We start from the raw sequence: 12,717 nt of genomic DNA, 5'->3' as shown, positions 1-12,717 counted from the left end.
ATATGAGGGTTCCATTTCGATACAGCAACCTTATTATAACCCGCACGAACATGTCAAATCTCGTATTTTCTTTTATCTGTAATTTCTTTTTTCGAAACGTAGAGATCTTTGTAAGCTTATTAAATTAGAATCCTCCACTCCTAAAGAATGTCCATTCCTGAATACAGTTCTAATATTAGATATATCAATGAGGGTTAGTTTCCAGAAATGTTAAGCGAACCAGGCGTACACTACATGTTATGGCTTGATATTGTAGAACATGCACGTGCATTTGCATTGGATCAGATAAAAACTGCTTATTTACGTTTTTGCGATCTCCGACTATAATTAAGGGAATGGGTTTCGGAAAAGTTGACAACTTATACCGAGAAATGTGTGGAGCCGAAGTATCCCATAACTCAGTTTTAGAATCTGTTGAAATCCACGAAAAAGCTCGTGTTAATGTAATTATCTACCTATAAATTCAGGTCTGGTATCAGATAAAAATTACATTGTATCATTAGTAAATCTAAAGGCGTTTACTTGGCTTCATATTTCGCCCGTATATCTCTGCGGACTAGTGTATATTTGATTATAATCACGTTTTCCCATTGATTTCGCGCTATCGAGGTCTTCCTCCTGCACTGTCGGAAATCAGTTGTCTATTATATTCTAATTTTTTTTTTTTTTTTTTAGATTCGATTCCTCATGAACGACTAGCCATATTCTAGCAATTCTTTTATGATGAGTCAGTAAAAAAAGTTGTATAAAATATGTTGTACCATCAGGGTATAAAATAGCAGGGCAAAATAAGGGAAACAAGGATATCTTCATGATGACTACTACTCCAGAATGTGCTAACACAATTTAACCAAATAAAGGCTTAAGAGTAAAAACATCAGATGAGAAAGAGCGCCCCTTACGCTTTCTCATCATGGAAATGGCAATTGGACCACGCTCCATTTAGTGTAAATTGTTGTATACTCGTTTGGAAGACATGAGAATGTAAATAACAAAAAATGCATCTCTGTACTGTTAGTAAAAATGTACCTATAACACTGAACTCCCATTTTTGACTACCGGACACTTTGTTAAGTTTGGTTAGATAATCTTTGGAGTTGGACTCTGAGACTACAATATGACTGGCAGACGGATGTGTTCGCGTCTCTCTAACTGACGGGCGCGTTCATATAGCGCTGTCGCCGATTCTAATCCCCAAGTTAACTCGTGTTTGTAAAGTATATAGAAATCGAGATGGACATTTTGTACCGGTCGTCTAGGTTCAATTTCAACCCTATTACCGTCTTATAATCGAGGCTTTTAAGCTTTGAGACTAGGCTTGTCACATTTATGACCATATCCACAAAAATACTTTTCACGTGAAAAATGCAATGTAGCCCAATTGCAGGAAGATGAATTTACCGTTAGACAGACGTGTGTGTAGCCATGAGCGGATACGACAGGATGTTCCGACGTTTAAAACGACATTGATGTTTCAATTTACGAGAAACACTGGTATCTCATTCCAGATGTCTATGTATACGATTCGACGCTGGGTGTTACTTACATAAGTCTCACTCGAGAAACGTCCGTTACTGATAAATGGACGAGTTTTGTCTAAATGTTTGTCTGTTTAACGGGGCTGTTATGGCGAGTGTTTGCTGTAAAACATTGGTCGAGACCTGACGAGGGCTCTTCAATGAAGATTGGTATGTCGGAAAGTGGACACTTCACCAGGGGTATAGATAAAGGGTAGAGTCCCTAGTTATTGTTGGAGAGTCATGATCTCGAGAGCTGTGAATGACCACTCCGCGTTATACCAATGAGGGCAATTAACTGACCGATCCGAGTAAAGGGTCCTCAATCCTCAGGTTTATTACCGTAATTCATGGTCAAGTAGAGTATGGTTACTGACAGATATATATTTCTTTTTTGTTTGTTTGTTTGTGCTTTTTGTTTTGTTTTTGTGAACGTAAGTTCGTGATTCGCTAAATCCGCGTGAAAAGAACACCAAGCATATTTGTGACATGTAGAGTGCGATTTTAAAAAAAAACCTACACACACACACTCACACACACAAAATCGAAAATAAATCATGGTACATACAGACTGTTTTGAAAACATTATCTAATGGAATTTAAGATAACTCACTTATTTTACATGAATGCTTCAATCTATGGCTATTATTTAATCATCCTGATCTGAAATTTAAACTCGCTTTTTAAAGTTTAAATATCTTGGAATACCTTTTGTGTATTTACAGAGAAGAGTATGCCGGAAGTCGGTTACACGGGTGACATGATGACGACAGCATTTCAGGGAGACTAGTGAATCATTCGTAATCACCGAGAAGCTTTTTTTCGAGGTAAGCATTCGTCAATAGAAAGCAAACACATCTAAGATCAGTTTTGATATCAATATCATCAAAGCTGCTTGATACTGTCGAAAATTGTCTTGCATTGTAACAATTCACAGCAAACATGTGTTCGATTGAAAAGCCATGCTGTAACGTGGTTCTTTGTAGAACATATAGTCGTTATTGTGATTCAAGCAACTGTTATTCGAAATAATCAAAAATCTCAAAAAGGGAATTATTTTACATTGTTCCTTTCTATAGTGTTTATGCACGTTGAGAAATTTGTCAGACATGAACTAAGACCCGATGCCTGCCATTTTTGTGGACTACAATTTTCACATGTAAAGGGTGAATGCCACTTAATACCCTTAACCTATCTATGTATATATATTGTAAACTTTGGTTTGCTTTAAATGTGACACCTTTATCAAAACGTTCAATGATGGAGACTTGTTGACAAGTCACTGTTTTCCTGTCTTAAAGATACAATCTTATCATTTCTTATTTTCTTTCTGCCTGTTTGATCCATCCACCAGGAAGCTCGTAATATTTACTTAGCACATTTACAAAATTTCTGTATAAGGTGGATATCCTCATACAAAGGATTTGTCGAGTCAATATCAGCTTTTGCATGTATATGTCAAAACAATGTGCAAACATTACAATGACGCGGCTAATGCAGTATCACGTAGACGCTTGTATATTGCGTCATTATAAACCATTACTATTCAAATTTAAATCAGATTTATCGATGTAGCAGATTGAGATCGGAATGTTCCTGGATCAAGCCCTGACAAACTTCTGAAGATATGTCATGCAGATTGATAAAACTCAGCCCAGTGTAAACATATTGACAATATGTAAACTGTTCCGTGATAAAACCCGAACTGCCTGGTACATGTACATATATATCCGTGTCAATCTTCAGTATACGTAGTTCAAAAATGTTTTGTAGCTGATATCATTATTTACATAATTACAATGTCGATGAAATATTTTAAAACCATATTGATATATATGCCACTTTACAGATAGCGCGTACTCAATAAAATGTTATTACGTGTGTTTCTTTCCGACCAAATTATCACCGATGCATATTTGATCGTCTTCAGTATTTTTATCTTCTGAATGAGTGATCACTTACGGTTTATATGCAACTTAACGTAGAATGCCGGAAATCTGGTTAAAAGTTATCTCCTCTTTAAATGTCGTTGGAATACATATATATGTATCTGTCTAATGGTATTGAAAGTGCAAATATGACATATTAGCCACACCTGTCTGATTGCTGAAATTTTGTTGAGAGTCTGCATAAAATTAATTGAAAAAAAAAAATTTACGTGCTGGCCAAAATTCAGTTTGCAAAATTTTCGTTTCATTTTCTATCATCTCTTTATTTTAAACATTTCTTTCTTTCTCTCTTTTTTCTGTCTTTGTTACCTCCTTAGTCACCTGTCATTATTTTACCCTACAAGACCAGTACGCGATCAAAAAGAAATGCGACTGTGTTGTTTTGACCGCTGGGAATATCCATCAACATTACATTCATGAATCTTGTATCTAATCTTATATTGTGGACGCGAGGAGTCATACTGGTCAGTAAGGCCTTTGACCGGACATTGTCTCAGTAGGTGATAGCAGACAACATCATGATCTGCAAGAGAAAAGCAAACAAACGAACAGGATTTTATACAGTGATTTGTAATCATATGTATTGACGACAGTTTTTTTTTTCAGAGCAATATCGATTCACTTCAGAATCGTCCAAGAAACTACGTGATATTACGAGATCAAACTAATTATAAACTTCTAAATTTACTTGACCCGGGAATAGTCCAGATAACACAAAGCGCGGTCAGAAAAACGCTTTGCATTAATTTGATCAAGTTTGTTGAGAGTTTACAAAAAGGAAACGTGGTTTTCTATTGTTTACAAGGTTTAATTAGATTGAAGGCTGATTTGAAATTAATAAAGAAGCATATGGCTCTACTGCTACACGTGTCACCGTATCGAGACCTCGTGACCAGACAAAGTGGTAACGTTGAGTAATTTTAGACACTGTTCGATAACGTTGTATTTATCACTGTTCTCATCTAACGTTTTTAGTCAGTATTCGGGAAGAAATTTTATGGGATACCCGATTGAAACGATAAATCATGGTTTCCATTAATTTCGCCCAAGTGTCAAAATAAGCGTATTGTTGAAAGTGATTTATCCCTGGTTTATTTAGCTCTTGACAGTTACCTGACATTTGCGTTATTTGGGTACTATATTATTGTTAAATTAATATCTCACAGATAAACACTAAATTGATGGATTCCGGTCGTCTCCTTCACGCACAACAACATCTCCTCTTAAGATTTTGATAAGGCAACCAATAGACTTAGAGAAGCGATGGTTTAGATGTTAGTTGGCGAAAATTGAAATACAAAGGGTTTCGGTTTAAATTGATATCATATTCAAGATTTTCCTAAACAGCTATGTTGTTCCCGATCTCTTAACTTCCCAAACAGATCATTCCTGTTTCATGTCTGTTTGTCAAATACAGATATGACAAAGGTAACGACATTTAGCCGCCAGAGTAGGTTCACTGTCGAATTTGTCACCGGCATGCTGAAAATGTCACCCTATGTTTATATAAGCTTCCATATCGTGTGATACGTTGACCGCTTACAGGGACGTCTCTATACATTACATGCATATCAACATTCAGGCTTCCACACTGAAGAGCCCGTTGTAAAGATATTCAGGACAATGTAGTCGATAAATTAGTTTGCAATGTCCGTCAACAAGACAGCACTGACAATTGAACAGTCGACCGTGGCCCAGAATGTACACGTGTGTTGTAAATTCCCATCGGGTTCTTCTTTCAATGAAAACATGCTAGAAATTTTGATTTCTGGTTGTCTTTCAATCAAGACAAGAATGGAACACGTATACCGTCTACCATACATTAGACAAATTCACAAAAGGCTCCGGACCCGGACTTCATATGCGACAATGTGGCGACCCTTACTGGTGCAATAATTTGATTTAGATATATATTTGCACTTTAAGTAAACCCAACACGCTAACATGCTATTTGGAAACGACGCGAGTTGGAAATTTGCAATAAGACTAACACATTTATTCCCAATTGCTTCCTCTGCTAACTTGTTCTAATATTACGGGATTTCATTCATTTAAAACAAATTGAGATATCTGAAATTCATTCCAAACAAAATTTACACAAATATTTTATCGTGGTAGATTTATTGTATGTTGTATTAGCTTCTACGGCAAGCAGGAGGGATGTTCCATCAATTTAATTTGTAGAAATGTGAATCCTCTTGAGCCGAAGTAGACTAGTCTGGAAAGGTCATCCAGACAAGGCATATAGTATCGGTGACATTAACACTAGAAAACACAAACTTGCCAAGCAGAGGCTTCGCAAACGCGCCATTAACACCTTACGGTACACTAGGCGGTAAGCGGTTTTAAATCAGCTTGGATTGAAACTCTTGGAATTTCGAGGAATGTTCACTCCGGTTTGGAGGACATGGACTTCGGGCGTTTATTACTTCCATTACTACGAATTCCATGCACTTTTCCTGAGAATGTACCGTCATTGAGTGACAGAATGGTTGTCACATGAAGTCAATTGCATGTCCTGTACATCACGTGCGCACGTGGAGCTTTTCACGATTTCTGGTGGTAATGCCTTCCAGCTTTGATAATTGCTATTCTATACACAGTTTGTAGGAAAGAACACATGAAATATGCTTCGGTATATTAAAATGTAATATGACATGCCATAACAAGTAATTGGCTGTTTGCAACAGTTTTGGATATGGGACCTCCTATGATCACATACGTTAGCACCTAAGTTCGACATACTTCCACACACATGTACAGTATGCAGTAAATTTCTTCTGAAATTGATAAATTCCTTGATACTTTCGGAAATCAAATACTTTTTTTTATTCTCAAATATCTAACACTCATTAATATGACTGTTTTATCGCAACCATAGAACGTCAGTCTTAACCTTTGATTTATGACCTTCAGTCTTGACCTTGGACGAATTGACTGTAGTCGAGAGTTACGTTTCACACCTGGACGTGGAAGCATTCAAATTTGGAGAATTTCGTTCCGGATTCCGAAACAGCATTGAAAACAAATGTTTATGATGATGTGTGTTAACTTTGTATGCCAAAACGCACAGTATTCGTTAAGCCCGGATGATAAACAACACTCTTGTTACTGAACAGAGGTCGATGCAATGGCCTTTGTTATGGTAATTTCCCTAACTGAAGACAGAGGACTCGAAGACAGGCTCACGTGGTTTCTCGTTCAAGGACTAGCAACATTACAAAACACCAACTGTTTCCTAAATAATTGGAAGTTCAATCATGTACCTCACTTTATTTGTTCTTTAAGCTCAGCGTGAAAACTGAAGGAAAATATTGATATAAACCCAAATTTTCTGTGTTACACGTGTCTTTCGTTTTGGATTTTACAGCTGAAGGAGGGATTTTAAAGAAAAACCAAACATGTTTATCACACGTGTTTCGGACAAAATTGTCGACAAGTATTACATAATTAAATCCCAATGATGACCTAATTTTGTCTCCTGTGGGTCAGTTTGTACGATAAGTGGTCATTTGTTATTATAAGCATCTTAACGCTGACCAGTTGGACAACATTCAAGTTTGTGACAGGTCTACGTGTCAACAATATATATAGACACATGTATTCAGTAGAGTGTGACAGTTTCGGCGTAATACGGGTAACATCTTGAAAGTCTAGCTGAGAACTTTTGTTAAAAGCAAACCGTTATACTATGTGGGAATTAAGTAGACTGTTCCTTAGAATATGAAAATAAAAAAGTTCGATTCATTAAGCCAGGAAGATGGTCACAGACGGGTAATTACAGGTATGATTTTCACCTGCGTCCCGCCATGTTCCCCTACAATTACTTGCCGGCTAATGACGAATAACGACGTGTAACAGTTACTTTTTTGTTTGACGTTTTGCTACCTGGTGATACGCTACCTGGATTACCACAAAAGTGAAGACAGTCACATCTAAAGGTGATTTTTGTTCAATGGTTCATTTAAAATGATTTACGGACATCTTGAGATCCTGAATGCATCATAAATTCTAAGCAAACATATAGAAGTTATTCATTACCTTAGGAGTATATCGTTGGGTAAAAGGTACGTACAGGATTTATTGTACTGACACGAGGTGATTCCGGAGTACCAGTGCATACAGACTTTGGATTCCCTCTAGGACTTTATGCCGTCTAGGTAATTTGGTGTCGGAGATTTCGGATGTATTCACCAATCGGTAAAATAATGACAAATCATGCAAATAGGACAGACCCTAAAGGAATCATACTGTCACGTGTACTTTTCACCACGATTTGTCGGCTTCCAATACGTCCTGACAACCAATCATAAGTCGATTGTTCGTACTAAATGACTATATAATTATGGAAATCATTTCTATGTTGACTACTTAATGATATGCAAATAGATGCTAATGAGCAGAAAAAAAGTATCGCCTTGGGATCTATTTACACTCGGAGGTCAGATAAACTCTTGTTTCAGGTGTTGTTTCTTCTTTGTATTGGATATATACTGGCTTTGTTCTAAATGTGTCGATACTTGGAGAAGCTTGAGGTGAAGAGTTAACAAATGGTGTGAGAGTTTCCCAGAGAGAGAATCTAATGGCAGTGAAGAATATATTCAGCATCTGTACTCACTTTGCTAGGACAGGTATATGGATGTTTGCTGGTACCTCTTGTCAACAGACATTTGGTTTCAGACAATGTGTTTGATCTGGAACAGCTTACGTGTTCAAGCGGTCACAAAAGCTATAGCTGCTTGAAATACCTGAATCCTGTGTCCCAACATTCTACATCCATGGACACTAGTATAGGGTTTAGCTAGCTCATGTTTTTATGTTTGAATTGGCTATCGTGAGAGTTTACAAACATGAAAAGTGTAAGACATTCCATTCGTGGACGGAAACTGACCAGTGACAATCCTGAGTCGTTGGCCAGGCAACTGGACATTGAGGTAGCGAGATTGGACGATATGGTTCGCACCATGGAGAGTCTGGAACGACAGTGCCAGTTACAGGTGGTGGAGGTTATCCCCGGGGCTTGTACTGATAATCCGGGCTTTATACAGGTATATTGGTTGTTGATACACACATATATATATTCTTCCTTTCTTTTTTAAACATTGATTTATAGGTTAGATACATACCATACCACTTTATATCGTTTGAATACGAATAATTGATATATGAGTCTTAAAATTCCATTATTAATTCCAACTGAACTACCAGATTTCGCTATTCTCTATTCAAATAGTCATATAGTATATCCACCTCCTTCCCCCATACACACACATCTAATCCTGCCCTCCCACCATTCCGACTCCACCCCCCACCCCTCCCCCCCCCTTCCACATTTTAACCTCACCACCTCCTACCCTACACATCTTAACCTGGCCACTCCCATCTCCACACATCTATAACTATACTTAGCCCCCCTCCCACACACACCTTCACCCCCCAATACACACATCTACCCCACATATACACACACACATATCTAACACCCCCTGCCCCCTGCTCCCCCCCCCCGACCAACACACATACACATCGACCTCCCCCTCCCCCTCACCCCACTCCTTCCAATATCACTACAATATCACGTTAACCTGTGATAACCCCTGCCGTCTTCCTACCATCAAAGACCTCTGGTCTTCTTATTTGTTCATAAATGTACTTCTGACCAAGCTTCATCATCACTTTCCCCCATCATCTCTTTTTACCACTCAGCCTACTGTCTGAATTTTCCTTTTAATATACATAAGAGTGCATATTCAGTTTCGCCACTACCCATCACCCCTAAACCTTGTCCCTTTCACCGCTGCACCATCCTAGTAACCTTTAAGACTGCAGATCGATTGTGAAGATTTATTACTTAAGAATTTACGAGTGCAAACTGTGTTAGACAACACTCGATTACCGTTGAAATATACAGACGATTCATTCAGAAGAGTAAGCTTATCTAGTAAAAACTTGTATCCAAGTTTAATGTACTACACTATAGTACTACAGTGTTTCATGTATAAAGTGTCGGTTCGTGTCTTTTCGGTTATAATTTCGTTCATCTTCGATATAAAGGGAATATATAATGGAAAAATTGATTGCTATTTATATCCGATCATGTGAGTCCATTTTCAAAGACATTAAGGAGTTATGATAGCAACTACACAATTTTGACTCATCTTACGAGAGAAAGAGTAAATATCTTCACTTCGTTTGAAAAGGTCTATACAGTAACGGCGCTGTCTAAGATTTACGCCACGTGAAATTTTCGAAAGATTAAGGGGAAAGGGTGACGAAATTGGGATATAATATATACACATATAAAGTAAATATCCCTCGCTGCAAAAACATATTTAAGTTCGTTGGTATGTATTGGAAGAGGTTGTTTGGAAACTTAAGGAGTTGGTTGCCCCAAATATTATTCTCGCGTAAAACCCCATCACTCAATAGTGAACTATCGAAAATATACACATCACTAATGTATCAATTTCTGCAGTATTTCTCAAGTACACAAATGTACATTTGCTGTTCGTATTATTCTGTACAAACAGGGATTAACGACCTTACTCTAAGGTTATTTTTTTTTCTGTTTATTGTGTTATCAAATGTTAAGCAAATTAAATTGTTCTATAGAAAGGTCTTAACGATTCTCCAATAATAAAATATGACATTTGGCTTGAAAACACCGTCGATCTGTTTTTGCGTTGTTCTCCGCCAGATGAGTCTCTCAGAAATAGATACTATCTGACTCTAGCACGATCGATCGATAAGTTTATGATATAATTACTAGAGAACGTCACTTTAAGGCTGTTTCTATAAACATCAGTAATATTCAGCGTCCATTCATTAGTGCAAGTATTGGAGAACGTCATGTGTACAAGTAACGTAATAAACAGAAACTTGGGGAACAGTATCGCCGCCTTGTCTCACACACCTGTATCAATTTATCATAATTACTATTTATGATCTTTTTAATATTCCGATTGCCTTGTACATGTCAGACATTACAGAATTCAATTTCGCTCTTTTATGGCCTATCTTTTATTCATAAAATTTTGTCGTATTGGCGTTTTCGTATTACAACTTGGCTTCTTATATTTATTGTTTGTTGTCTGGTTCTTGCAAGTTATTGTCTTTTACGAGCTTATTGTGAAAGAATGGTATATCCATTTTGTCAATTTTGTATTCTTCAAGTTGTTATATGTCATGTATTTTGTTTCTTTATAGACCTCTATAATCATTTTCCATATCGACGTTCGACATTCCTTCAGTTTAATATCACCCGTTACTAGCTTGGCGCAAAGCATAATTTCAGAATTACTGCAATATATCAAAACTTTTTAAGCTCTCGCTAGAAATCATTGATAACAGTCATATAAGCATGCTGAAAATAGAAGCACTCGGATTCTTAAATACTGAATACTTCAACGTATCTAAACTTGTAATCTTTTGAAGAAAATAATTTTAAAGTGAAGAGCTCCCACCACGGGAAACAACTCCAAGCGTAATTGGATTTGAATTTTTGCCAAGGTAACTGACAGCAAGAAATCATGATTGCATACGTAGATATTTCGTGGGTGATCCGCTCACAAATTGCATAAGCTTTGTATTTAACGGACTCTAGATAGGAAGATGTGAAAAACAGATTGTATTTATCGAAATATTTGTAAATTGGGGCACTATCTATGATTTCTGCGCAGATCAAATCGAGTTTTTTTTTTCGTATTTTCCAATAAAAGTTTTTGTACTTATGCATAAGCATATCTGTCTGTAGATATTCATATAGACATGGCGATATTTGACTGGGATATTGTATAAGTTTGTGTAACTACAAAATCTTGTGAATAATTTGTACCACAGTAGATTAAAACTTTTGATATCCGCTGAAGTGGAACATGTATATCATAAGATTTGAACAAGCACCATCAAAATACGACGCCTTGATACAGAGGAATGATAAAATTCAATTTTATGGATAAAATATCTGACTCAGCCTTATACGTCTTAAAAAAGGGATTTTTTTTAAATCTTGCAAAATTGAAAATATCGCTATGAAACGCAAGAAGGTTCGGTTTATCTTGAGAGACGAACGTAAATTATTGAAAAATTAACGGAACATTAAGATGTGACAAAAAATTGTTATTGAGGGACAAGGCTTGTTATTATTTTCTCCAGCCTTGTGAAGCCTCTGGTATGTAACATCTGATTTCACTTACTTCCAGTGCAGCATACTTTATAACTCGATTTGTTTTGCATCTGTTGAAAACTGTTCACAGTTGTCTGGTCAAATCAGGTATATAGAATAGTTAAGATAGAACATAGTGCACAACTGTGATACAAAACATGACAACAGAGTTACATATCTGACAGTTGACTTCCGCTCAGGGCATCATTCAACCAAATGTTCAGAATGAAATGTACATCGGGGTCGTAAACTTGTCCGTTGTCGCGGTACCCTTATGTACGAGTGGTGAGACATTGTAAATAACGCAATAGTCAGACGCCCGGAGTCTTTTTTGACAAGTGTAATCGAACTTACCTTGCTGGAGGTACAATTAAAGCAGTGTGTGTCATTTTAACATTGTCCTAATGCGCAAAGTTTTCTGCTATTACTCTTGTTGAAGGTCATGTGCTCTCCCGGTAACCATCTCCTAGTTTAAGGATGTATGTCACCTTATTTGAAAAGTTAAAGAGCTGAATATATCTCAGTAGATTTCATCAAAATCACCGTAACCCACTGTAGATTTATGATGTTTTAAGACATATAAGAATTACTTTCGTGTATAGGAAGCAAAATATAGTCTGTGGTTGGTTTTGATATCGCAGTGAACAACACAACTTGGTAGGCGTGCATGTGCGTACAGTGACACAAAGTTTGAAGTATGGCTTCATAGCCACAGCGATATGTCACAGCTAAAGTTTTTCCATTTGACGTCATAGCCTCATGTCGTCATATACGTGGTTTACTTTTTTTGTATCTGCCTGATAAAATGCTGATATCACGGTTGCTATGAAAGGATTTGTGATAAACAGAATATTTCATTCGTTTCCATTTCATAATATCATCATGATTTTTTTTTTTCGTTTTACCTTACAAGAGGCTCGATAAAATGTAAATAAAAAGCCAACATTTAATAAATTACCTAGCGATGGAACCTCATGTATCATCCTCTCTATACGGCATAACAATTAACCTTTAAACTAATGACCTTTCAAGCTTCATTATACAGTACAGAGCATCAGACCTGTTCGCTACACTCCAATAACACGAT

At 36.9% G+C, this 12,717-nt stretch overlaps 1 protein-coding gene across 1 annotated transcript in view; it reads left to right on the top strand.

Annotated features, from left to right (window-relative positions):
* LOC132562946 (kinesin-like protein KIF26B) overlaps nt 1-12,717 on the top strand; it is a 264,719-nt gene that overhangs the window by 14,099 nt on the left and 237,903 nt on the right. The window contains exon 2 of the mRNA XM_060227723.1: nt 2,243-2,344. The gene's annotated coding sequence lies outside the window, so the exon portion shown is untranslated. The remainder of the gene's footprint in view (nt 1-2,242; nt 2,345-12,717) is intronic.

This window comes from Ylistrum balloti, unplaced genomic scaffold, assembly GCF_031769215.1.
Source record: "Ylistrum balloti isolate Yb309-2 unplaced genomic scaffold, AGI_CSIRO_Ybal_v1 Utg371552, whole genome shotgun sequence".
Classification (NCBI taxonomy): domain Eukaryota; kingdom Metazoa; phylum Mollusca; class Bivalvia; order Pectinida; family Pectinidae; genus Ylistrum; species Ylistrum balloti.
This window is presented reverse-complemented; position numbering and strand designations above follow the sequence as displayed.